We start from the raw sequence: 27920 nt of genomic DNA, 5'->3' as shown, positions 1-27920 counted from the left end.
CCCTGGCTTCAACTCCCACTCCTGTTCCTCATCCCAGAGCTGAAGCTCCTGGCTGAAAACACGTGGACTCCTCTCCCTGGATTACACTGGCCTCTTGTTATTATTAATTCATCTCTTTTGACCTTCTTACTACTAAACTCCTTTTGATATAGTTTTGCCATTTTTGCATTTCTTTACCTCTACATTGGTTCACATACAGGATTGTTGTATGGATTAGAAGAAGAAAACTTTTGGTGGCAATTGTTGGAATTACCAGGATGATGCAGTGCAGCTGATGGTGTTGGCAGTGCTGGTCAAGCAGTGATTACAGTGTCGCTGGGTCTCAGACAAGCTGGAGCTGCCAGTCTGTGATTGACAGCAAATATGCAGACCTATCCCTGACAGCTTGTGGCGGAGCTGCTTCATCTCGTGAGGTAATGTGTATGTGCGTATGATGATTGAGTCTTATTACAGAGAGTCCTGGCTTATCCTGCTCCACATGAGTCCGACAATTCAACCACATTCTATCAAGTTGGGAAAGTTCTAAACAGAATTCAGAGCACAGTTGTTATATGTGTCAGTGTCAATGTATCGTTTACAGATGTGGACATGGGCTATTCCGGCATCTGATCACAAATACCAGGAATACTTTTGGGCTCATGCATCAATGCTGTCGTTCTTATGAACTGATGCATTTACTTAATCTATGGCTTTCACTGTTTGTCTGTGCACAGCTTTGTTTAGGGTCACACATGACACTCAATGTCAGACTTGTGTGACGTAACCATCCTTTATTATTATACATTTCTTATATAGCACCATCATGTTCCATAGGACTTTATAGTCATTATCATCACTGTCCCCATTGGGGCTCACAATCTAATTTCCCTATCAGTATGTCTTTGGAGTGTGGGAGGAAACCGGAGAAAACGCACACAAACATGGGAAGAACATACAAACTCCTTGCAGACATTATACTTGCTGAGATTTGAACCCAGGACCCAAGTGCTGCAAAACTACAATGCTAACCACTGAGCCACCATGCTGCCCTTTAATTCTTTTATTCATTAGCACTTTTCCTTGTAGCATTACATCTGAATGTCTAACTAGGCCCTCTTCAATTGAAAAGTAAGGAAAATGTCATTGTTATTGGTAGGAGCCATAGTAAATGTCATTGTTGGTAGGTGCCATAGTAAATGTCGTTGTTGGTAGGAGCCATAGTAAATGTCATTGTTGGTAGAAGCCATAGTAAATGTCGTTGATGGTAGGAGCCACAGTAAATGTCGTTGTTGGTAGGAGCCATAGTAAATGTCGTTGTTGGTAGGAGCCATAGTAAATGTCGTTGTTGGTAGGAGCCATAGTAAATGTCGTTGTTGGTAGGAGCCATAGTAAATGTCGTTGTTGGTAGGAGCCATAGTAAATGTCGTTGTTGGTAGGAGCCATAGTAAATGTAGTTATTGGTAGGAGCCATAGTAAATGTCATGGTTGTTGGTAGCTGCCATAGTAAATGTCATTGTTGTTGGGAGGCGCCATAGTAAATGTCATTGTTGTTGGGAGGCGCCATAGTAAATGTCATTCTTGTTGGTAGGAGCCATAGTAAATGTCATTGTTGATGGGAGGAGCCATAGTAAATGTCATTCTTGTTGGTAGGAGCCATAGTAAATGTCATTGTTGTTGGGAGGCGCCATAGTAAATGTCATTGTTGTTGGGAGGCGCCATAGTAAATGTCATTCTTGTTGGTAGGAGCCATAGTAAATGTCATTGTTGTTGGGAGGAGCCATAGTAAATGTCATTCTTGTTGGTAGGAGCCATAGTAAATGTCATTGTTGTTGGGAGGAGCCATAGTAAATGTCATTCTTGTTGGTAGGAGCCATAGTAAATGTCATTGTTGTTGGGAGGCGCCATAGTAAATGTCATTGTTGTTGGTATGTGCCATAGTAAATGTCATTGTTGTTGGGACGCGCCATAGTAAATATCATTGTTGTGGCACTGGAGTTCTAGTCCTCTTCCTCTCTGAAGAGGCAATTTGCATATTTCCCAGAGGAGCATTGCGGCTTAAAAAGTCTCCTCTCCTTGACATGCTTAACATGTCACTCTCAGCAAGGAGAAATGTTACCGCTTGGACACCGGTCTGACGCCTCTCACCCAGCCAAACCAGAACTCACACTTTGCACTGACGAGGGGCAGTGCCCCGAAACACAGTGTCTGTAAATTGAGTTTCTGGTTCTGGCTTTTATCCTAAGTCATGTGACAAGGCTTGTTAAAGGGTCAATATTGGCTTTTAGGATTGCTACTTCCAATAGGTGGCACTAGAGTTCTAGTTCTCTTCCTCTCTGAAGAGGCAATTTACATTGTTGCTGGGAGGCACCATAGTAAATGTCATTGTTTTTGGTTGGCGCCATAGTAAATGTTAACATTTGTTTATAAATACACATAAATTGTTTATAAATAAACAAGAAAAGCAACTTAATGCTGGATAAGGGATCAATGTATGAGTGCTGGTTGTTCAACCACTGGGACCCCAGCCACCATTTAAACAGGGGTCTCAAAGTCCCCTGTGAGAATGGAACGCGCATGGCTGACTACCACTTCAATCAATGTCTGTGTGATCGGAGGTCATGAATGCACACAACCACTTTCAATAGAGCCACTGAAGTGAATGAAGTGGTGGTCATGTGTGTGCAGTGCACTCACGCTCTATTTATAATGGAGTCTTTTTTACATCCTTTTTCATAATTATAAGGGGTCTCAGAGGTCAGATCATACATTCATCATCTATAGTGCGGATAGATGACATTTGTTTTTGATGGGGCAACCCCTTTAATTAACTTATTACTAATTAAAAGTACTGAATGATGTAAACTGTTTCATAATCGATAAGCAGGTAAATATTGATATTTCACAGTAGAAATCTGTTCAGTCATTGCCTATGGTGAGGACTTTATTACACTTATGTGAAAAACAATTCTAACATTATAAGAGGGACATGTCGCAAGTATTATATTAGCCATTTTTTTTTATTCAGGGAAGCACATATTGTAAAAACAAATTATAGGAACCGGCCCTGTTAATCTGGGTGTAACATTAGTCATTGTGAATAAAAATTGTCGTTGTGAAAAAGAAAATGTTAGCAAAGTTAAGCTGGCTAAAGTTTTAATATTATGTATCTAAAATCCATGTGTTAGAACTTTGTCTGCACCTTGTAATGGCTCTACACAAAACCGGCAAGCACAAAAGAGATGGGCATGAATGCATACTTCATTTGTTGTAAATTAGGACTCTGGAGAGAGGGGCTAGATTTTTTAATGCAGGTTTATTGACTCTCTAAAACAAAAAATACAGGGTATAGACAAAGTCAGTAAGATTTATGGTTCCAGTCAATCAAGTCAAAAAGACATTTAACTTTTTCATTGAGCCATGGCAGATGCCCATTCATCTACTCACAGAAAGGATTGCATTGGTTACCCAGTTCCTTTGTTCCTAAATCTAATCTTTGTAGACAGTATACATATAAATCAATGCTTGCAGAAGGGGAAAAAATAGTTCTTATTTTTGATTTGCAGGAACTTAATAAGAACAGGAACCAAGACAAATCCCGTTACACTGGTGACCCTTTCATCCTTTGTTGGATGATTAACTTCTAGATTCCGTCTGTGGTTATTGTAACAATTATCAAAATTTTTTGTAACATCATAAATGTAAAGGTTCGACTAGTTAAAGATTTATAAAATATTTTGTTCTGCTTCCCTAAATTGCTTATGTGCATAGGAATGACTGTGTGAACTGCTATATATATGTGCTGAACTTATAACACTACAACAATGAGTTCCTTCCAGCGTTTGAACACAAAGACTTAAATCATTAGGGGAGTTGTTATTAACGTCAACAAAGACATTTTGAGCAGTCCTCTCCCAACCGGCTTCCGTTTTCCAGAGTACGTGAGCATGAAGCACAATTTTAGCTGTTTTAAAAAGCTGCAGATCCTGTAAGCAACCTTGTATTCTTGTCAGCAAGCAAGTAGTTAATACTAAAGGCCTTTAAATGGGAAGCTGAACAATAGGTCATAAACCTATTTCCCCTAAAGTTTATAGAGGAATTCCACTCAATAGTATGTGCTTACAACAAGATTGATAAAATATGTAACGTAAGAAAGTAGCCAATGACAACATTTTATTTATATATTGTTATATTATAATTTATATTTTAGTGTCCTCAATGTTTAGGATTTGTGAATTCTTTTGTGGGGTAAGACTTGATTCACACTGGGTAACTAACTAGAGGTATCAGCGGATATCTTGGATCATCATATTAGAGTGCACTATAGTGTATCTTCTGCTCCTTTCTCTTCTGTTGCTCTCTCAGTAGGTTGTGTAGTAGATTGGCTCATTCGGCTGCTCTCAGAGGTAGACACAGGAACATTTCTTGTTTTAATCTTCTGCTGGTTTATTAAAACATGGCATAAACCAGTGCAGGGTTCAACAAAATAAACATGGCCTTTCTGGCATAAAGGGAAGAAAAGGTAACGTATAGCACAGTTCATATGGCTGCAGGGATCAGACCACTCAGCATACAACAACAAGATTCAGCACTGTTTAGCAAAAACACTTCTCTGGAGCTTCTGCCTCCAGGCATACCGACCACTGAATGACTCAGACGGCTGTCTATTTACCTTTTAAACACCTGCGGTGGAGATATGGTGAGCAGACTCCTACCCACTCTTCAACTGTTCACAAAAATACATAGCCCTAAAAATGGCTGATTAACCCTCTCAGCACTTAATCTGCTGGAACAATTTCCCTAGTTTCATATCACTGAAGCTAATAATCTCAATGATACATATCTCCCATCCAGTACTTTACTAGTGACTTTGTCACTTTTGAGATACAAGACAGAAAGGAGATTGCTGCATACTTATTGCTGACCTATAGTATGTACGCTAGAAAAAAGGTATATTATGTAGCTTTTTTTGTTTTTACCTTTATAACCATATAGTAAAACGCCGCTTAAGTTGGACTTTCATGGTGACTCATGTTGACCATCTCAAGGTGAAGTCTTCCATCCCTGACACAAAATTTGCCCATACTTTACAAATACCTGGTGCCATCCTTTTTATTATCACTGGTGCTAGTCGCCTTTGGTCCATCATTTGCATTGGTCTATCCCATGTCAGAGAAGCGTGGGGTGGCCGTGGGTCATACTTTTTACAGTGACTGTGACAACCATTTTGGTCAAAGAGAAAGTGGACCCAGAATTGGTAAGAGCAACAGTAGGGATTAAAAGGAAGACACAGGTTTGGTGTCTATACATTAATAATATATAGGCAAATTTTGTGTATGTGGTGCAGAGTTGATTTAAAGGGAATGCATCATTTTCATTCTTGAAGAGCATACCATTCCCCAGTCTCCCATCTTCCTGCTTGCCAGGTGGCTATGCTTTCCTTATTGATTGACAGTTCAGACCAGTGGCATCGTTGCACCAATGGCATGAATTTGTTGCTACAAGCATAGCTTTGCCTCTGCAGCATCGGAGGGATAATGTCACACTAGTCATGTGCACAGCTTTTTTCTGTGTGTCATATTATTACTTCTCAACACTGCTGACAAATACTGTGGTGCCCAATAGTAATATGGTACATGGAACCCTACAGGTATTTGTGCATGACATCCCTAACACCCTTGCACTGGAAGTCTCTTTCTAGATTTCTAGGGTGCTGGGTGTAATGTAGGAAGATGGATGACCGGAACACTTGGAATTTTGCCATATAGAGGACCAGTAAGAGGACTATATTAGTCGTGCGCTATTTAAGGAGGCAGTCAGCACTACTTTAGTTCCCCCCTGATGAAGCACTACGTGAAACGTGATTTGGGGTACTGGACTGTACGGCTACAGGTGGCAGGCATGGTGCTTGGTTTGCTTGGTTTTGAATTTGCTGAACATGGCATTTTTTATGTTGACATTCATATTGACTGTTATTATGTACATGATACACTTTGCCCTGAATTAATGAAGTATTTTACCCTATTTTGTAGTATATTTTGCTATATTGCTGTATTTGATATTTTAGTTGTTGCCATGTTTGTACATGATCCACTGACCTAGCGTTTTTATTGGGGTGTTTTTAGAGATTTTTGTAAGTTGTGAATTTCTTGTATAGATAGTTTAGTAAAGATATTTACATATATTTCTGAATTCTAGATTTAATTTAACCATTTAATTTAAAGAGAAAAATTCTTTAAAGCTCTAACTACACATTTAAAGGGGTTTATTATTACGGTATAGTACTGAGACTAAAAGTATAGTGGAAGATGACAGAAAAACAACACCTATCCATGTATCCAACAAATGAAAGTAGAAATACCATTGTACATTGTAATGAGAGGAGAAGTGCTAGAGACTATAATGTAAGTTGCATGTGGGGGATTGAAATAAAGATGATGAGAAGATGTAAATAATATTTACTGAGCACACATCCACTTGATATATTGCTGATTGAATCTCCTTACGGACAGTTTATTGTCCATGGCACAGGAGGACCCCAAATGACAATAAATATGACTGCCATTAGAACTCATATAGGATTTGTCACCCAGTATGAACTCCTAAATGGAAAAATCTGCTCCTTTTCATGTACAATAATTGAATATGGATCACCATATTAGTACAAAAAATAAATGGCGACCCTTTAAGGAGCATTCTCGTTACTATTACCAGTTACATATTAGGGTATTGCTAAAAAATGTATTTTTTTTGTAACCTTTAAAACAAGGAGGATAGGTCATCATCACCTGTGATCTGAAGGAGCCAATACAAGTATACATTACAGAATTATTGATTAGAATTGAAGAAGTGGTGAACAAATGTTCAGAGATTCTGCGATCTATGCACTGATAGAGAAAGGGGTTTAATATTTGGAAGAGCACAGAGAACATTGGGGTCCTTAATTCTTAGTATCGGTGGGATACCAGTCTATAGACACCCAATGATGACTTCTTCCATCATGCTCCTTCAAGTGAAGCAAGAATAAAGCTACATTTTAAGAAGTATAACCTTTAACATAAAAGGCCTATTAAATGCCCAGAAGCTTAAACACGTTATCAACTGATAATGAATGACAAATTGTTTAAATCAAATTTTTGTGACGTTTTTGTTAGGAAACAAAACCATTAATCTGGCAATTTTCTTACTGGATACCAAAAGAGAAAAAAAACTAAAGCACTGTCATTAAGTGGAATCAAAACTCCATATATCAGTTAGAAAACCCTTTATTGAGGTTCATGGGTACATAGTGGCACTGAGAACCAGAGTGCACACACACATAATAAAATCCTATAAAAACAACTTATACTTATGTATAAGATATACATAACAAATATTCATAGCAGACGGACACCACCGGTAATAGATAAGGACTAACAGAAGGAGAATACAATTAGTGTGTATCAAAAGAGAAATACAAATGTTATAAAACACAAAGCCATGTGTAAAATGGTACTGGTCACATTACCATGAAAATCATTGGGGAATACACATATACCCCTATATTTATGTGGCACAACATCATATATCTGAATCATCAATTCATATCTCAATTGATTGATAGCACGTATCTTATGTGTGACTGTGATTCATTATATAGTTATTTTATATAGTGTAGTTAAATAGGTGCTACTAGACTCATGTGCCCATAGAGGTGGTACTGAGACAGGTTCAAAGTGAATGTCTATGTCCACATATGACGCTAATAGCTGTTCATGTCGCGTGTATGTGAAGATGTTAATGCCTAAATGATCACTCCATACAGTCATGGCATTGAGTTATGTATATCCTGCATCAATATGATAAAAAAGGAATAATAGGGACAATAGGTAGTACGATACCTGGTGGTCCGTGGTGCCGCGTGTTGAACGCCGTGACCATGGATACCTAAGGTCCTGCAATGCCTGCATATGAGGAAAGAGACATGGCGAACGAGTCAGAAAAACTACTACATTTGTAAGTGGAAGTAGTTGCTAATATTATTATTATTATTATTATTATTACACCTACTACATATTGGGATAGGATCTTGGAGATGGGAACACCACTTGAAGTTATGAGGATATATTAAAAGAATTAAATTTATTTAGTACCGTGAAGAGGTTGGCCTGGTCTTTATTCTTTAATCCCTATACAGAGATCTGGAGTTACACCGGGACCACTGGGCATGGGCCAAAGAGTCAACTGCTGACCGGTGGAGCACGCTGGAGGCAAGAAGGGTAGTTATGAGAGGTCAATACCAAGCGGTCGAATCAGGAACAAAATCATAAAGTAAGCCAAGGTAAGAAAATGAGATAAACAAAGGAGCACAACAGGAGCAATGGATCAGAGTGAACTAAATAACTGGCAGCTAGAGACGGTCTGCTGTGGTTTTTGTATAAAGGAGCCAGCTCACTACAGGAAAACTCAGGGTAGAAAGGAAAGGGATAATTATTATCAGCAATCTTAAAGCTAAACAGCCACATGCAGCAGTAACCGCAGAATTAGTGTGGCGTCGCCTAGTGGCCAGGGCAGAGTTTGCAGCAGTATGTTCAGACACTGATGTGACACCATCCCTCAGTTGAACTTGATGGATACTTATCTTTTTTTCAACTGTATTAACTATGTAACTGTTGTAATCCCACCTCTGATGATAAGGAGCCTGCTGAAAACTCTTCCTGAAAGGTCATGAAGTTTTAGTCTAGAAATCCCCAGTGGCCAGTGTGAAAATTGCAAGATTACTAATTTTGTTTTTTAACCAGGATTATGATATGAAAATAAACACATTGGTAACATTTTTTTTTATAAAATACATATAGAACAAAAACCTGATTTAAACAATGGAGCATTTTCTGATGATAGCTTCCCTTTATGGTCCTTCTGTAATTTGCTCAGTGATAGATGCTACTTGTGCTGGAGCATTGTTCCGGTTTGTTTCTGTCCTGATTCCAGTCCGCTCCTCCGCAGCCAGTCTAATCCCACATTGTAGGCCTTATCACATTGCACCATCAGATGATCTCAGTTCCCCTTTACAATAGGTGACATCAGAGCATTGAAATTCAAGCACTGGCTTCCAACCTAGTAAACATACTTAAAGTTGGCACAATGAGGGAATGGCATATAATGCATTCTTCAATGGACGCACACATTGTCACAGTGTATTATTATACTCAGCTGCAGACCATTTCCAGAACATAGGTACATATCCAGAGATGAGTTTCCCACGACTCTGTTTGCTTTGTACATGTGAAGTTAGCATGGTATGTATAAACAATGGCATGGAAAATGTCTCAAAAGACCTGCTCTTGCCATATTACCCAGCCAAGCCTTTGATAATCCATCTTGGTGTCTGTCTGTGTGATTGGTGCAGCTACTTTCCGAATCACGATAATGGTCTCACACCCTGGATGTTTCATCGTTATTTAAGGTGGCTGATCTCAGTGAATGTGGACATAAAACTGAAGGAATACTGACACTGACTATATCTCTTTGAGTTCTCCAATTTTTCGCCCACAATCCTATGAAATTTAACCCCTTTACCACCTTGGGTTTTTCCGTTTTTGCGTTTTCGCTTTTTGCTCCCTTTCTACCCAGAGCCATATTTTTGTTATATTTCCGTCAATATGGCCATGTAAGGGCTGTTTTTTTTGCGGGAAAAGTTGTACTTTTTAACGACCCCATGGCTTTCACATATCGTGTACTGGAAAATGGGAAAAAAAAATTCAATGTGCGGTGAAATAGCCAAAAAAGTGCAATTCCACAAATGTTCACTAAAGTCAAAAACTGACTTGCCATTATGATTCCCCAGGTCATTACGAGTTCGTAGATACCAAACATATATAGGTTCTTTTTTATTTAAGTGGTGAAAAAAAAAAATAGAGTCACCATTTTCCGATATTCGTAGCGTCTCCATTTTTCAGGATCTGGGGTCGAGTGAGAGCTTATTTTTTGCATGCTGAGCTGACGTTTTTATTGATACTATTTTGGGGTAGATCCAATGTTTTGATCGCCCGTTATTGCAATGTGTTGCAGTGACCAAAAAAACATAATTCTGGCGTTTTGATTTTTTTCTCGTTACGCCGTTTACCGATCAGATTAATTATTTTTTATATTGATAGATCGGGCAATTCTGAATGCGACAATACCAAATATGTGTATATTTGATTTTTTTTTACATTTTATTTTGAATGGGGCGAAAAGAGGTGATTTGAACTATATTTTTTACATTTTTTTAATATTTTTAAAAACATTTTTTTTCTACTTTTCACATGCTTCAATAGTCTCCATGGGAGATTAGAAGCTGCAATCATTCGATCGCCTGTGTTACACATAGCAGGGCTTATTCCCGCTTCAGCCCTGCTGTGTGTAAAAAAAGTGCTCACTTGCTATACGCGCCGACCGCTGGGCTGCACTCATAGCATCCCGGAAATGACAATCGCAGGGGTCTCCTGCACGCCCCAGGTTGTCATGCCATGTGACACGGGTGCCGATAGGCGGGACTAGTGACGTCCATCCTCCATGGCCATGTTAAACATGGTATTTAACATGCTAACAGCCGTGGGAGGATCGCGATTCCACCCGCAGCCGTTAGGAGCACATAACAGAGGATCAGATCAGCTGTCATGTCCCCGGAAAGGTGTGGGCTCAGTGCCGGAGCCAGCATGGGGTACAGGGATGCGACCTTGGACCTATGAGTATGTCCAAGGTCATAAAGGGGTTAAAAATGACCAAATCAAAAGTGTCCAGATTTTGCTCTTATTTTATTCCCGCTGTTTCCCAGGGTAATCAGTTTTTTTTGTTATTTGTAAATCTGCCATACGGTTCCAGAGATATTTGTTTCTAATGTTTGCTGGTCTTTCCCAAGGGGATGAGTATTTATGCAAAGCAGCCCCTATAGACACTCCCCCCAAATGATCCTGTGAGCACCGCCCCCTTAGTAAAGATCCTAAAAAATGTCACTAAATAAAAAGGTATATATCTCTTTTACCATATAGCGCACTTTAAAATAAAAATGCATACTCTGCGAAGAAGTGGAAATAAAATATGAGTAAAAACTGGCCACTTTTGACCTGATGACAGAGGTCAATTTACAAAGGTCGATCATTGTCCCATATAAACGTGGCAGTGATCAAAACATTTGTTCTCTGGCTGATCGGATCATTTATGGGCGCCTAAAAATCATCAATGTTAGCACCACATCTGCCTGTATTAATAACCTTTATAAGAGGACCTTAAAGGGAATCTGTCAGCAGGTTTTTGCTATCTAATATGAGGGCGGCATGAGGTAGGGGCTGAGACACAGATTTCAGGTATGTGTCACCTATAAGGCTGTGTGCTATTGTTTCAATACAATTAATGTTTTATCACCAGGAGATTATCATTGCCTAGACTAGAGCTCAAGTGAGCCCTAGTCCGACTCCGCCCCCTCCTGTGATAAGCAGCTCACTGTCAATAGACAATGTAAATACACAGCCTGGTGTGGACAAGGTTAGTTTTCTCAGCTCTGCTACATGCTACATCTAAAAATCGCTGCACCCAGTAATCTAAGTAATACATCGTTGGAATCAGGGTCTCTTTTTCTACCTCATGCTGCTCTCAGATAAGATAGCTAAAACCTGGTGTTGGAAACATGGACCGATGTGAACAGTTACAATCTGTGTACAGTGCTGCAGACTATGTTGTTGCTATAAAAGTATCTGCATATGAATCGACTAATACTGCTCCAATCCTTATAGTCTGTAACTAGTTAGAGGAATAGCAGCCAAAACTATAATAATGAATAATTTCTATGGGATAATGAATTATAAATGATTTTAAACCATGTTCGCTCTTTTCTGTCTGTCTTGTTCTGCAGGTTGAGACCTGTCATTGTATAGCTTGGAGCTTTGTTTCCGAAAACATATTTAATAGTGACATTCCTGTGCTTATGCTGCAGTTGTCCAACATATGTACTGACCAGAATATTCTCAATATTTCCATATTGTCAATTTTTGAAAGGAGTAATTAAATATTACATGTTATATTAGATTATTTTGGACAATCTTTCTTTTAATTCAGTGGTCTTTAGTATCCAAAATCAGACTAAGCATTATTGTACAACCATGTAAATATTTTCTACTGTTGTGCCCATGCATTAGTGCAGCACCACTATAGTAATGGCATCCAGTATACACTTGTGACAGCTACATAAAATTACCTAGAAAATTCAGTCTTAAGCAATGGCCTTAAAATAGTTAAAATCACATACAATAGTGCTACTCTCATAGACATGTCCAAATAATAGTGGCAGCCACTCAGCAGCATCTAGATCTATAAGTCTAGGAGCACACAAAGTTTTATGAAGATTTTTTGGGGGTGGGTTCGCTCAAAAAACGGCTGAGAAATCTCTGAAAAATGCTTGAAAGACACTCCCTGTTCATTTCTGTTGTGAAACCACTTTGCTCTTTACTATATGTTTGGTCTTTTGAGTGTTTTTTCTATTGTGCTGGTTTGTATAATTTATGACCAGTCATAGTTACCTTCTTTTTCCTTCTTAAAGTCCTCCATACACATTAGGCTAACGTCGGCCAAGTTCACCGGTATTTGGCAGACAGTCTGTGTATGGGGGCCCCAGACTGATGATATTGATATTGAGGGAGATAAAGATCCGATGAGTCTGATTTTGGACCGCCAGTCTTTTTGGTCTCCCAAACGTCCGGCGGTGGACCTCTCACAGAGAACACAGGCACACATGGAAAAGCAAGTGACAGGTCAAGAGAGCTTCCGGCCAAACAATTGGATGTACCATCATTCAGCTGACAGCCATCTAAAGTGTATGGGGGGGCTTTAGACTTTGCTTTATATTAATTACACCTTTTTACCCCCACACTCCAAAGACATACTGATAGGAAATCTAGATTGTGAGCCCCAATGGGGACAGCAATGATTTCTCTTAAGCACTGCAGAATATGATCGATGCTATGTAAGCAAAGCATAATAAATAGATAACCCATGATGTTATTCAGTCTGTTCATCATCCATGGATATTTTTTTTTTACCACCGTGTATCCGTAGTATCCAAACTGTTTATCACAGATCGTATATTATTTCCTAACCATGTTTTTATTCAGTTTCACAAACAATTGCAAATCCAGTTGCCTTCATTACCATTACTATTTTGTCACTTACTGGCTTTTATAGCCTCTTTGTTATCTAAGTTATTTACGCTGTAATATTATTTGATAAATTCATGACCTTACATGTCTATTCATGTTAAAGTTTGAATTTATTGTCTTATCACTAACTAGCGTACTAATATTGACAGACAGACAACTCAGCACACCCCTGCACCAGACTGGACAACTGAGCTGTCAATAAAAACACAGACAGTTCAGCACGCCCCTGCACCAGACTGGACAACTGAGCTGTCAATCACTACACAGACAGCTAAGCACGCCCCTGCACCAGACTGGACAACTGAGCTGTCAATAAAAACACAGACAGCTCAGCACGCCCCTGCACCAGACTGGACAACTGAGCTGTCAATAAAAACACAGACAGCTCAGCACGCCCCTGCACCAGACTGGACAACTGAGCTGTCAATCACTACACAGACAGCTAAGCACGCCCCTGCACCAGACTGGACAACTGAGCTGTCAATAAAAACACAGACAGCTCAGCACGCCCCTGCACCAGACTGGACAACTGAGCTGTCAATAAAAACACAGACAGCTCAGCACGCCCCTGCACCAGACTGGACAACTGAGCTGTCAATAAAAACACAGACAGCTCAGCATGCCCCTGCACCAGACTGGACAACTGAGCTGTCAATAAAAACACAGACAGCTCAGCATACCCCTGCACCAGACTGAACAACTGAGCTGTCAATCACTACACAGACAGCTAAGCACGTCCCTGCACCAGACTGGACAACTGAGCTGTCAATAAAAACACAGACAGCTCAGCACGCCCCTGCACCAGACTGGACAACTGAGCTGTCAATAAAAACACAGACAGCTCAGCACGCCCCTGCACCAGACTGGACAACTGAGCTGTCAATAAAAACACAGACAGCTCAGCACACCCCTGCACCAGACTGAACAACTGAGCTGTCAATCACAACACAGACAGCTCAGCACACCCCTGCACCAGACTGAACAACTGAGCTGTCAATCACAACACAGACAGCTCAGCACGCCCCAGCACCAGACTAGACAACTGAACTGTCAATCACTACACAGACAGCTCTGCACGCCCCTGCACCAGACTGGACAACTGAGCTGTCAATAAAAACACAGACAGCTCAGCACGCCCCTGCACCAGACTAGACAACTGAGCTGTCAATCACTACACAGACAGCTAAGCACGCCCCTGCACCAGACTGGACAACTGAGCTGTCAATAAAAACACAGACCGCTCAGCACACCCCTGCATCAGACTGAACAACTGAGCTGTCAATCACAACACAGACAGCTCAGCACACCCCTGCACCAGACTGCACAACTGAGCTGTCAATAAAAACACAGACAGCTCAGCACGCCCCTGCACCAGACTAGACAACTGAGCTGTCAATCACTACACAGACAGCTCAGCACGCCCCTGCACCAGACTGGACAACTGAGCTGTCAATAAAAACACAGACAGCTCAGCACGCCCCTGCACCAGACTAGACAACTGAGCTGTCAATCACTACACAGACAGCTAAGCACGCCCCTGCACCAGACTGGACAACTGAGCTGTCAATAAAAACACAGACAGCTCAGCACGCCCCTGCACCAGACTAGACAACTGAGCTGTCAATCACTACACAGACAGCTCTGCACACCCCTGCACCAGACTAGACAACTGAGCTGTCAATAAAAACACAGACAGCTCAGCATACCCCTGCAGCAGACTGAACAACTGAGCTGTCAATCACTACACAGACAGCTCAGCACACCCCTGCACCAGACTGGACAACTGAGCTGTCAATCACTACACCGACAGATCAGCACTGAGAGTGGAATGGAATTGTTACAGTTATTTATTATAAGGTAGATAGATGTTATATGTATATATTGTAGCTGATAAAGACTATGAGCTAAAACCATCATCACCAGGATGACAACTTGGGATGGTGGTTGATGTGAGCTATTAACCACCTTCCCAATTTGTCATCCCTCTCCACAGCTACCATTACAAATGTACTAACTATGCAATTGTGTATTTTGCAAACAATGTCCATAGATATGAACTATCGTGGCCAAATGTCAACCAAATATGCACTTACAAATAGGCACTTCCATATGATAGTTATAGCATAATACAAGTGTGAAGGTTTGTCTTAAGGTTGTATTCTTTATTTTACCATTGCAGTATTATTTTACTTATATCATATTTTATTAAACTGTTTTTCTACTTTTTCATCACGTTTAAGAATTCATGTCTCCATTTATTTTCCTGGTTACTCTCAGTTCATTAGAAAAGTCTCATGTACCACTGGAGCGAAACCTTGGCAAGCAGCCAGTCAGAGGCGCTGCTACAGATGATAGAAAACCTGTGCAGTTGACAAATGCTGCCTAAAAAGGTGTAGCTTTTTATATTACATGCTTTGTTTTGAAAATTGCCTCATCAGAGAGGAAGAGGACTAGAACTCTATAGCGCCACCTGTTGGAAGCAGTGATCCTACAAGTCACTATTGACCCTTTGATGAGCCTTGCAATATGACTTAGGATAAAAGCCAAATCAGAAACTCAATTTGCAGACACAGTGTTTTGGGTGCTGCCCCTCGTCAGTGCAAAGAATGAGATCTGATTTATGGTGAGAGGCTCTAGACTGAGGTCTAAGGGGTAACGTTTCTCCTTGTAGAGAGTGACGTACTGACTTTGGCATGCCACTGTAAGGAGGCTTATTCGCTGTGGAATGCTCCTCTGGGAAATTATGTTTCGGGGTATTGCCCCTCGTCAGTTGAAAGTAAGAGATCTGATTTGGCTAGGTGAGAGGCTCTGGACTGAGGTCTAAGGGGTAACGTTTTCTCATTGTGAAGAGTGACATACCGGCCCTGGCATGCCACTGTAAGGAGGCTTATTTGCCGTGCAATGCTCCTCTGGGAAATTAAATTATGTTTCGGGGTATTGCCCCTCGTCAGTGCAAAGTATGAGAACTGATTTGGCTAGGTGAGCGGCTCTAGACTGAAGTCTAAGGGGTAACATTTTCTCATTGTGGAGAGTGACATACCGGCTCTGGCATGCTTTGTTTTGTAATAGGTAGAGTCAATGTGTTTTTTCAGGTCTGCATGAAGCCCCACAGAGTTCTTGTGGGTCTATATTGTGGATCCAAGGGTACAGTGTGTCACTGTGTGGTGTCGCCATACAGCTCTGTATAACGGAGGTAGCCTTGTAGCATAGCATCTGATGAAACATGGCATCATTGTTTTTCCTCAGATTTACACAGATTCTTACATAAGTAGTATTTACAAGTATAAGTATCATTTTACAAATGTAAGTACCATTTAGGCAAACGGTATTACTTTACAAAGTGGGGAACCTAAACCAAAGTTCCTCTTTAAAAAAAATGTAACTTTTAGAGAGCTCATAATTGTGATTTTCCTGTAACGTAATATCTATTTGTAGCCAGTGGTTGTAGTACTAGTTTCCAGCAGTTATCGTATTTGTAGATATAGTTTGCAGAAGTGACGTCAGGACCTCACAGATCAATGGTGTGTTAGGGGAGACTTATAAGGTCTGGAAATTTTGTCTACAAAGTTCACCGCACTGTAATGGTTTTACGTTGGTGTCTCAGTGACTGCAGTGAAGGTGCAGTAGTCACTCTGCAGATCAGATTTCTTAATAACGTGTATGCTATATAGTAAATATAAATGACATTGATCGCTTATTGTTTACGTAGCGATGGATCTGTCTCAGATGGGGATGATTACAATAGTTTATCTGTCAGAATCTGGGGGGTATCGGGACCCTTGCATAGTTGCATGACATAAACATACTCCAAACTTTTAGTGAGTATATAATGTGTGGCTAGCTCACCTTCTATAATATAGGTGTTTTTAAAATTTTCCAGCTGAATATGTACAGGAATGCCTCTTTCTATTATGCCAAGTTTGCAAAGCTTTTATATTCCTGCAGCACCAGCAATCGCCCGCTATTCTACAGAACTGCACCTATTCCTGATTTTAGGGGGTGCATATTGATGTCCCACCAATACTGATCAGCAACAGCATCCCCCCAATCTACAGCCTTCTCCTATGCTATATCCACTGACTGAGATCAGAAGAGAGGATGTATGCAATACACTGAGGAGGAAGCAACAGGATAGCAGCATGGCCGTGTGGTGCCTAATCATGAAGTTGGCACTATAGGCAATACAATATGTCTGGAAGGATAGAGACTATATGTTGCTGACATTATGAAGGCTACTATACATGTTAGTTAGTGTCTATATAATGGCACAACGGTCCAAAAAGCTGTGATCCAAATCAGCCAGTGATTGGCTGAGTGGGCATTTTTGGTGTCTCGAGGACAGGACACGAAATCAGAGACCAGCAGGAACTGGGTAAGCATAAGAATAGGACCAGCAGAGATTAGGTAGGGTGAGCATGATTTCTTTAACTGGCTTAAAGCAGTTTGAGATATTTAAAATCTATATTTCCTGCAACACTACTTTAAAGTAGCATCACAGCATTTTATGCCAATATACAGTATACCAGTGCATAGTAGAAAATAATTAAAGTAGTCGTAATGTTCACGTGTTATGACATATTTGTCTTGTGATTATTTGATGGGTCATTTCTGGTATGGTTCTCCTAATACAGACTTTATTTGCCACGTTACCTCTAAGTTTGCATAGAAGCAGAGTCTGCAAGTCATCAGACTACTAAAGTGTTCAGCGAGTCATAGATAAGGGACATATAACTAATTTCTCCTAACTCCCACATAGCATAGTTTCAGTGCATCTCATTTGATGCCATTGTCTGTTTCCTCTGCCGCCTGCTTGAAATAGGTTTCTCCCTGTCAGTAGGATGAGCAAAGCATTGTAGAGCAGTATCTCATAGAATACACTGAAGATTCTGCACCTAAGAATAGTATAGATGGTTAGTGAGAGTCAGGGGAGTTTTACAAATCTGTGGTTAGTCATTTTATTGACTCATCTACTATCAAACGCATAGCAATCATGGTCACAGAGTTTCTGACCATGATGGGACTGGGCCTGGAGCACCTGGAGTTCCACAAATGGCCATCACTATTTTTCACTCTATGTCTTTTGATGCACATCCAGTTGAAAAGTATTACAGAGCAGAGAGCAACTGGCTCCCTACCCCCATAATACTTATTATTTTCACAGGCCTATGAGAAGTCAGCAGCAGGTGATGTTCCTTCGGAGGCAGTGTAATGACGTCATTGAATTGCACCATCTTTGCCAGGGGATGGAGGAGGAGGAAGAAGCTGGTTGTTGTGGGAGCGGAAACAGGAGAGAAACATAGTTGTTTTTTTAAATCCTATGTGAAGAAGATCTCTCTGGGGGCCAATTGAAGGCCAGAATGAAGAACATTATTAGAGTATGGGGCCTCAATGGCGGACTTTATTATTGTATGGGGCCACAAGTGAGGAACATTAATGGGGGAAAATAACACATACTGGGAAAATGGAACACACTTGGATCTGTCACTGGATTTAATAGGTGATGACATAATTCACAGAAGTCGTCTTTATCCAGTTCCTGGCGCCCAAATTTGACCACAATCTATCTATACAATAACCTCACTATGTGACAGACATGTGTAGCACCCTGAGGATTCGGCTGCTACAGGGGTATTGCACCTCAGCCAGAGGTGTGATATTCCACTCCCGGGTAAGGATGGAGTGTGGAACTGAGCTCAGTTAGCTGCATGCACTACACACATCCCATTTCCGAGGAGCAGACCAACGGTACTCCCACTTAGAAATGTGCAGGTACGACAGTGTCTGTTCCTGGCTGGAGTGGGAGGGGGGTGGTACATCCCAGTAGTGTAGGGGCAGATAGGGGGAGCAGCCTGGGTAAAGCTAGGAGCTCATTGGGTGCTGGTCACCTGAGCTCACACATAGAGGGAGTATTTAAGGTGGGCACCATCTAAGATCAGGGTCAGTCAGTGAGACATCAGTCTTTGCAGAGGAGTCTTTTGCAGAAGGCTGGTCAGTCTGTCAGTCTTTTGCAGAGCAGTGGAGGAAAGCAGAGGAGCAGAGCAGCCCCAAGGCCAAGAGTGAGAGAGGAGAAAGAAGGACCCAGAGGGGGAGAAAGAAGGAACTCTGAGAGCCCAAACTAAATCAAAGGGTGAAGAGTTGGCAACAGGGTACCGGATCCCAAGCTGGCAGAGGCTACAGCACACCTTAGCCAGGAACCGGAGGCCGTGGGCAGAATCTGCCACGGCCACCCACTATATCCACCCGGAAGGCAGACCACGCATAGGGTCAGGGAACCCAGAGACAAGGGTTCACCAACAAGAGGCCCGAGGGAGCCGGACTTAGGTGGATCCCTGGTGGGGAAGGCCAGAGACGAGGACAGGACAGAAAGGGAGCTCAGAACCACGCTCCAGAACTACTTAGGGGTTGGCCGAGTCCAGGACCTGGTGGACGCAGCACGGCTCGGGTGGTCACTTAAGGCCGGAGTGACCGGTACAAGAACAGCAGTAAGTAAACAAACCCTGAACTGCACAGCCCGACTCTGACTCTCATTACCATCCTCACTGCACCTCCACAACCACCATCCTCTGCACCTGACCCCCTGAGGCTATACCCCTCCCGTTGGGGGTTATACTACCTGGGCTGCACAAACACCATCAGCCTCAGCGGACCCTGCTGCAGCGGCGGCCGTAGTGACCGCAATTCAACGGGTGGCGTAGTCGACATAAAGAACTTTAGTAACATCAGTAAGGACTGCCACACACTGAGCTTGACACCCTGGGCACGGACCGGGTCACAGCCACTCGGAGACTACAACCCGCATCTGATCCGGCTCCGGGTATCCCCAACAACACTGGCCCAGGGGGCGCGTCACATGCCTCAAAATAGATGGGGGCAGAGCAGAACTAGTGCCTGACTGTGGTGGGATCTGCCTGTGGAAAGCTGACTTTATAATGGTGAATAGCCCGGGAAGGGGAGTTGGACAGGGGGACACACCCTTATGTGAGTGCAAAGACTAATACAAAACCTAAAACAAGGGCCAGTACATCTGTTAGGGTACGTGCATTATTTGCAGCGTTTTGGACGCAGCTCACCTGCGCTGCATCCAAAACACTGCATTCTACATTAGAAGCACAGTGGATGGGATTTATAGAAATCCCATGCCCACTGTGCTTCTATTTGCCACCACGTAAACTCCCCCGCGGAGCGGCTTTACGAGCCACAGCATGTAAATTTCTATTGTGAAAGGATTAAAATATATGGATGAAGCTAAGCCAGATACAACTGTGCATGTACAGACCTTCTCCAGTGTAGAAAATCTGACAGTTGTGCTTGCGCATATACAGTGGCATATAAAAGTTTGGGCACCCCTGGTCAAAAATACTGTTATTGTGAACAGTTAAGCAAGTTGAAGATGAAATGATCTCTAAAAGGGCTAAAGTTAAAGATGATACATTTCCTTTGTATTTTAGGTAAAACATATATACACTGCTCCAAAAAATAAAGGGAACACTCAAATAACACATCCTAGATCTGAATGAATGAAATATTCTCATTGAATACTTTGTTCTGTACAAAGTTGAATGTGCCGACAACAAAATCACACAAAATCATCAATGTAAATCAAATTTATTAACCAATGGAGGCCTGGATTTGGAGTCACCCCCAAAATTAAAGTGGAAAACACACTACAGGCTGATCCAAATTTGATTTAATGTCCTTAAAACAAGTCAAAATGAGGCTCAGTATTGTGTGTGGCCTCCACGTGCCTGTATGACCTCCCTACAACGCCTGGGCATGCTCCTGATGAGGTTGCGGATGGTCTCCTGTGGGATCTCCTCCCAGACCTGGACTAAAGCATCCGCCGACTCCTGGACAGTCTGTGGTGCAACGTGACATTGGTGGATGGAGCGAGACATGATGTCCCAGAAGTGCTCAATCGGATTCAGGTCAGGGGAAAGGGCGGGCCAGTCCATAGCTTCAATGCCTTCATCTTGCAGGAACTGCTGACACACTCCAGCCACATGAGGTCTGGCATTGTCCTGCATTAGGAGGAACCCAGGGCCAACCGCACCAGCATATGGTCTCACAAGGGGTCTGAGGATCTCATCTCAGTACCTAATGGCAGTCAGGCTACCTCTGGCGAGCACATGGAGGGCTGTGCGGCCCTCCAAATAAATGCCACCCCACTCCATTACTGACCCACTGCCAAACCGGTCATGCTGAAGGATGTTGGAGGCAGCAGATCACTCTCCACGGCGTCTCCTGACTCTGTCACGTCTGTCACATGTGCTCAGTGTGAACCTGCTTTCATCTGTGAAGAGCACAGGGCGCCAGTGGCGACTTTGCCAATACTGGTGTTCTGTGGCAAATGCCAAGCGTCCTGCATGGTGTTGGGCTGTGAGCACAACCCCCATCTGTGGACGTCGGGCCCTCATACCACCCTCATGGAGTCGGTTTCTAACCATTTGTGCAGACACATGCACATTTGTGCCTGCTGGAGGTCATTTTGCAGGGCTCTGGCAGTGCTCCTCCTGTTCCTCCTTACACAAAGGCGGAGGTAGCGGTACTGCTGCTGGGTTGTTGCCCTCCTACGGCCCCCTCCATGTCTCCTGGTGTACTGGCCTCTCTCCTGGTAGTGCCTCCAGCCTCTGGACACTACGCTGACAGACACAGCAAACCTTCTTGCCACAGCTCGCATTAATATGCCATCCTGGATGAACTGCACTACCTGAGCAACTTCTGTGGGTTGTAGAGTCCGTCTCATGCTGCCACGAGTGTGAAAGCACAACCAACATTCAAAAGTGACCAAAACATCAGCCAGAAAGCATTGGTACTGAGATGTGGTCAGTTGTCCCCACCTGCAGAACCACCCCTTTATTGAGGGTGTCTTGATAATTGCCAATAATTTCCATCTATTGTCTATTCCATTTGCACAACAGCATGTGAAATTGATTGTCAATCAGTGTTGCTTCCTAAGTGGACAGTTTGATTTCACAGAAGTTTGATTTACTTGGAGTTATATTCTGTTGTTTAAGTGTTCCCTTTATTTTTTTGAGCAGTGTATATATATATTTATCTTTTACATTTTGAAAATTACAAAAAGGAAAATGGGCCAATGCAATAGTTTGAAGCAAGGTGAATCACGGCACTCACGTGTAGATAATGAAGTTCATTTATTCCACATATCCAATCAAGACGTTTCAGCCTATCCAAGGCTTTTATCAGTCGATAAAAGCCTTGGACGGGCTGAAACGTCTTGATTGGATATGTGGAATAAATGAACTTCATTTTCTACACGTGAGTGCCGGAATTCGCCTTGTTTGTAATATTATTTCTCCATGTGCACCACCTTATAGTGGAGTACCGACTACATTCCTCAATTGATGCAAAAGTTTGGGCACCCTGCATGGTTAGTACCTAGGAGCGCCCCCTTTTGAAAGTATCACAGCTTATAAACACTTTTTGTAGCCAGACAAGAGTCTTTCAATTCTTGTTTGAGGGATTTTCATCCTTTCTTCCTTGAAAATCCTTCCAGTTCTGTGAGATTCCTTGGTCATCTTGCATGCACTGCTATTTTGAGGTCTAGCCACAGATTTTCAATGATGTTCAGATCAGGGGACTGTGAGGGCCATTGTAAAACCTTCAGCTTGCACCTTTTGAGGTAGTCTATGGTGGGTTTTGATGTGTGTTTAGGATCATGATCCATTTGTAGAAGCCATCCTCTTTTTAACTTCAGCTTTTTTACAGATGGTGTTATGTTTGCATCAAAAATTTGTTGAAATTTCATTGAATCCATTCTTCCCTCTACCAGTGAAATGTACCCCATGCCATTGGCTGCAACACAACCCCAAAGCATGATTGATCCACCCTCATGATTAATTGCTTAATGGTTGGCGAGATATTCTTTTCCTGAAATTCTGTGCCCTTTTTTCTCCACACATATCTTTGATCATTGTGGCCAAAGAGTTCTACTTGAACCTCATCGGTCCACAGGACTTGTTTCCAAAATGCATTAGGCTTGTTTAGATGTTCTTTTGCATACTTCTGATGCTGAATTTAATGGTGAGGATGTAGGAGAGGTTTTCTTCTGATGACTCTCCGATGAAGGCCTTATTTGTGCAGGTGTCTCTGAACAGTAGAACAATGTACCACAACTCCAGATTCTACTAAATCTTTATGAAGGTCTTTTGCAGTCAAGCGGGTGGTTCAAATTTGCCTCTCTAGCAATCCTACCAGCAGCTCTCAATGAAATTTTGCTTGGTCTTCCAAACCTTATCTTGACCTCTACTGTTCCTGTTAACTGACATTTCTTAATTACATTTCGCACTGAGGAAAGGGCAACTTGAAAACGCTTTGCTATCTTCTTATAGCCTTCTCCTGTTTTGTGGGCCTTCACCATTTTAATTTTCAGAGTGCTAGGCAGCTGCTTAGAAGAACCATGGCTGCTGTTTTTTGGAACAAGGTTAGAGGAGGCTTGGTTTTTATAAAGCTCGGAAATTTGCATCACCTGACCTTTCCTAATGATGGTGAATAAGCCTTAACCCTAACAGGCTAATTAAGGTCTGAAACCTTGATCAAAGTTATCTGGTGTTGGTGTTGAAAACTAACACATAAAGGGATAAAACAATGTCAAACAAAATTTTCGTCCTTATAGCTGAAAACAATTTGCTTCCGGTTTACTAAAAACACCAGGAAAATGGTATCACAACAACCAGACAGAAGTAATCAAACTTTTTAAAAAAATGCTAAACTTTTGGTCGCTAGTATATATAGTGTCTGATTATTGATTTAATATGTTTTTTTATTATTGTGGGATGCTTGCCTTTATATAAATTTCTGTTGTTTGGATAGTTGTGTCACAGATATGTGGAGAGTTGCATCGCTTTACGTAGTTTGACTGTGCCTGCCTTATTTTTTAGTTACGAATAGCCACAGGCTATGCTATGAATGGTGGATAGATTCAGGTTCTACCTCTAGGACGGAAGAATGGCCAGCTCATCAGGTGGAAAGGACATTAAGGCATTTCTCAAGATTGAGGCATGTCACAGAGCTGGTACCACTATCTATCAAATATTTGTTATACGCTATTGCCAGTGCCATAAGACAAAGGAATACCCTTTTTTCCTGGAGTGTGTGTTAATATATTTTGGGGACTGAGGTCTGACATGAATAATTTACGTGCAGAAGGTCAAGTGCATTTGAGGCCATGGCCAATTTCAACATTTTTGGTTGTCCATGTTTTTTCGCTCAGTTGTCCAGAAAACAAAAATTGAAAAGGAAATTGTCAAGTCTGTAGGTGCATTAAAACTGTTATTTATGCATGTGGATAGATGGGTGGCAGGGGCTATGTTAATGGATGCCGAAAAGCTGACTCCGTTATGAAAAATAGGAGAATTTGTTTTAGCATAACAAAATCTGAGGACCGCTTTTGTTTTCCAAAATTGGTTCAATACCAGCAAAATATTTGTGTAGTTTTATTCATTTCAGATCATTCTCATATATTTACATAGTAGCCGGCCTAGACGGAGTATGTGATAGTTACTAGATTGCAAGTAACGTTTTTTTTTCCCAGAGCGAAACAATGACATTTTCAAGCCTTGCTTGATAATCATATTGGAGTTCTAGCTATCATTATCTTGAATTTAGCCAACATTACTGGGATATGAGAACAATAAATTAAATACTATAATGTACATTATTGGTAATATGTGCAACCGTGTGTTGCCAGACACCTAGGCAAAACAATGAGATTTTCCTCTTGCTTCTGACATAAATCAAACAGTACAATGCTCCTTCTGGGGCTGATATCATCTACTCCCGCTCTCCTTTCTCTTAGACGAGCTTTAAATCTGCTTTGGAGTCTCCATTAGAAGATATTGCCTTAGATCCCATTTTTATTTCTACCAGAAAAAATTACAGACACCATGATGGGAACCAGACTGACCCCAATATAGTCAATGGTTTCCATTTTTCATAATTTAACACAATTCTTTAATGCAGATATGAACCAATTCTTAGCGTTAGAGATAGCAGCAGGATAGGATGATGTATGGCAGATTAGTGTGTAGAGAAGGATAGAAGAAAGAGAATGGATTGGGGTGTAACATCCGGCACCCTCGCTGATCTGCTGTCCCTGAAGTCGTGAAAAATTTGAAGACGGAAGCCCCACAGATTTATAAATATATCTTAATTGAGCTACTGTAAGGTGCCCCAGCGAGGTAGTCGTGGGCGAGCTGTAGCCCCCTCTCGCTATGGCACCCTACAGACAATACGTGTCCTCCCTTTGAAGTGTGGCTGTGTATGTGGTGCTCTTCACTTACTTCAAGCCATCCGATCGCGGCTGTCTCCAGGCATTTCTCTTCTGGGACGAGGGCAGCAATAAATTCAGAGGACACGAGGTTCTTAACCAGAACTTGAACTTTACTTGGGGAAGAGGAATATATACAATATTTACAGGCAGATATAATGGATAAGGCCCGACAGGCTATCATCTCTCTCACAGGCGCTGGCAACATCTTCAGCCCTGGTTCCCTCTTTAAATGAAGCATCTCTGTGACTCTATCTCCAGCCCAAGAGACTCTTCTGTAATACTGACAGTGATCTGGATCCAATCTCTCCCCCACGTCTTAGCCTGGAGTCCTATTTCTCTTCCTCTGCTTCCTGCAGACTAGAAGTGCCCCGGGTCCTCACTTCCTTTGATGAGTTTCTCCGGCCGGCTAACAGGACTCGTGCTCTCGCGTAGGGAAACTTGCACACTGGTGATCCCACTGTCTGAGGGTATGGAGCTCCCGTCTACCCTAGCAGCCAATATACTCAGGCTGCCTGTAGGATTCTCTGTCCTATCTCTTACTGAGTGACTCCTCCTGCTTTCTGGAAACTTAAGCAGGAATTTTCCTAAAGTGCCCACCCTCGGTGAGCTGTCATCACACAGCATTAACTCATCACTGTCTGTAACCCTGGTAGCAGACTCAACCTGACATCTGCACCCACAACAGTGTCATCTTGTGGCTGTTTACAGGTACTGCAGCCCACAAGGAATTATGCCAGGAACAAGCTCTATGTCACTCAAGGCTTGATCAGGGCACTAAGTTCCCCCTTTACTCTACTGACTGGACCACTAAAGCTAACCCCTTAGCTTGGTCTACCAACAGTTCAGAGAGGTCTGACTTCAGGAACACTTCCTTTAACTATCTCAGTACCAAGGGAAAGCTACGCCCTTCCCCACTATTACACTACAAGCACCATTTGTTATATATAGGTCTGCTAAATTCCACAGTGCCACTATACATAATATTATTTCCCCTGCAGCTTCTCATACACAGCATTGACCTTCCCTACAGCATGCACAGTATAATGACAGCTCCCCTATATACAGTATGATGCCCTTACAGCCCCACACAACTTATATTTACACAGTATGATTCTTTCACACCCCCTAAACACAGTATGATGCCCCCACAGTCCTTCCACACAATATGATACCCCCAAACTCCCCCATATACAGTATAATGCCACCATAGCAAGCCACACACAGTATTATGCCCACACACCCTGCTTATACAACATGATGTCCCACAGCCACCCGTATACACATTATGATTTCCCACAACTACCCTATATAAAGTATGATGCCCTCATTGCCCCTCTATTCACACTATGATAACTCCACAGATCCCCTATACATAATATGATGACATCACAGCTCCTTATACACACTATGAATGGCCCCCTCAGTGACCGCCGAGAATATGATCTACCACAGCCCCTCACAAATTATGATGCCCTTTCCGCACCCTATACACAGTATGATGCCCACACAGTTCCCCTATACACAGTATGACCCCCTCAAAGCTCCATTATACACAGTATGATGGGCCCCACAGTTTCCCTATACACAGTATGATGTCCCCCACAGTCTCGTCACACAGTATGATATCCCCAAAGCATATGATGTAACCCAACAGCTCTCCTATACATAGAATGATGGTCCCCACAGTCCTTCCACACAGTATGATGACCCACAGCCCCCACACACAGTATGATGCCCACACAACCCTCTATACACAGTATAATGCCACCAACACTCCCCTATACACAGCATGATGCCCTTACAACCAGTACACTAGTCCCCTATACACAGTATAATTGACACAACAATCTCCACACAGTATGATGTCTGCACATCCCCTATAGACAATGTGATGGTCCTCACTGCTCTCTTATATGCAGTATGATGCAATTACAGCCCCCCTAACTCCTCTATACACAATATGATGGCCCTACAACTCCCATAAATACAGTAAGATAGTGCAAACAGCTCTCCTATACACAATGTGATCTCCTTACAGCCCCACAATCTGTACACAGAGTGATGGTCTTCATAGCCCTTTTACAAAGTAGGATGTCCCCATACCTCCCTATACACAGTATGGTGACCCCTCAACTCATTTATACACAGTATAATAGCCTCCACAGCCCACACACACTGTATGATGCCTCTAGAATATTCCTATACATAATATTATGGCTCCCACAGCTCCCTTATGCAGAGTATGATGCCCTTGCAGCCCCCTATACTCAGCAGGATGCCCCCAAAGTCCGCTATACACCAAACGATGGCTCCACAGCTCCCTATACACATTATGAAGTTCCCATCAGTACTGCCTGACAAAATATTAAAATAACTTCCCACTTAGCTATGTTCCCCCAGTGTGCTGCTCCCCTCTGTGCAGCATGTGGTTTGAGGCTCGGTGCAACAGGCGCAATCCAGTGATGTCATTGCACCTGCTGTGC

General features: G+C 42.1%; 1 protein-coding gene across 1 annotated transcript in view; it reads left to right on the top strand.

The window, feature by feature from the left end:
* Positions 1-157: 157 nt before the first annotated feature.
* Positions 158-27920, top strand: part of ARHGEF9 (Cdc42 guanine nucleotide exchange factor 9) — a 587846-nt gene continuing 560083 nt past the window's right edge. Inside the window, exon 1 of the mRNA XM_073641046.1 lies at positions 158-413. The gene's annotated coding sequence lies outside the window, so the exon portion shown is untranslated. The remainder of the gene's footprint in view (positions 414-27920) is intronic.

Source organism: Phyllobates terribilis, unplaced genomic scaffold (genome assembly GCF_046119375.1).
Source record: "Phyllobates terribilis strain yellow unplaced genomic scaffold, ASM4611937v1 Scaffold_7__3_contigs__length_470593459, whole genome shotgun sequence".
NCBI classification, from domain to species: domain Eukaryota; kingdom Metazoa; phylum Chordata; class Amphibia; order Anura; family Dendrobatidae; genus Phyllobates; species Phyllobates terribilis.
Note: the sequence above shows the minus strand (reverse complement) of the source record. Positions and strands in the feature narration are given on the sequence as shown.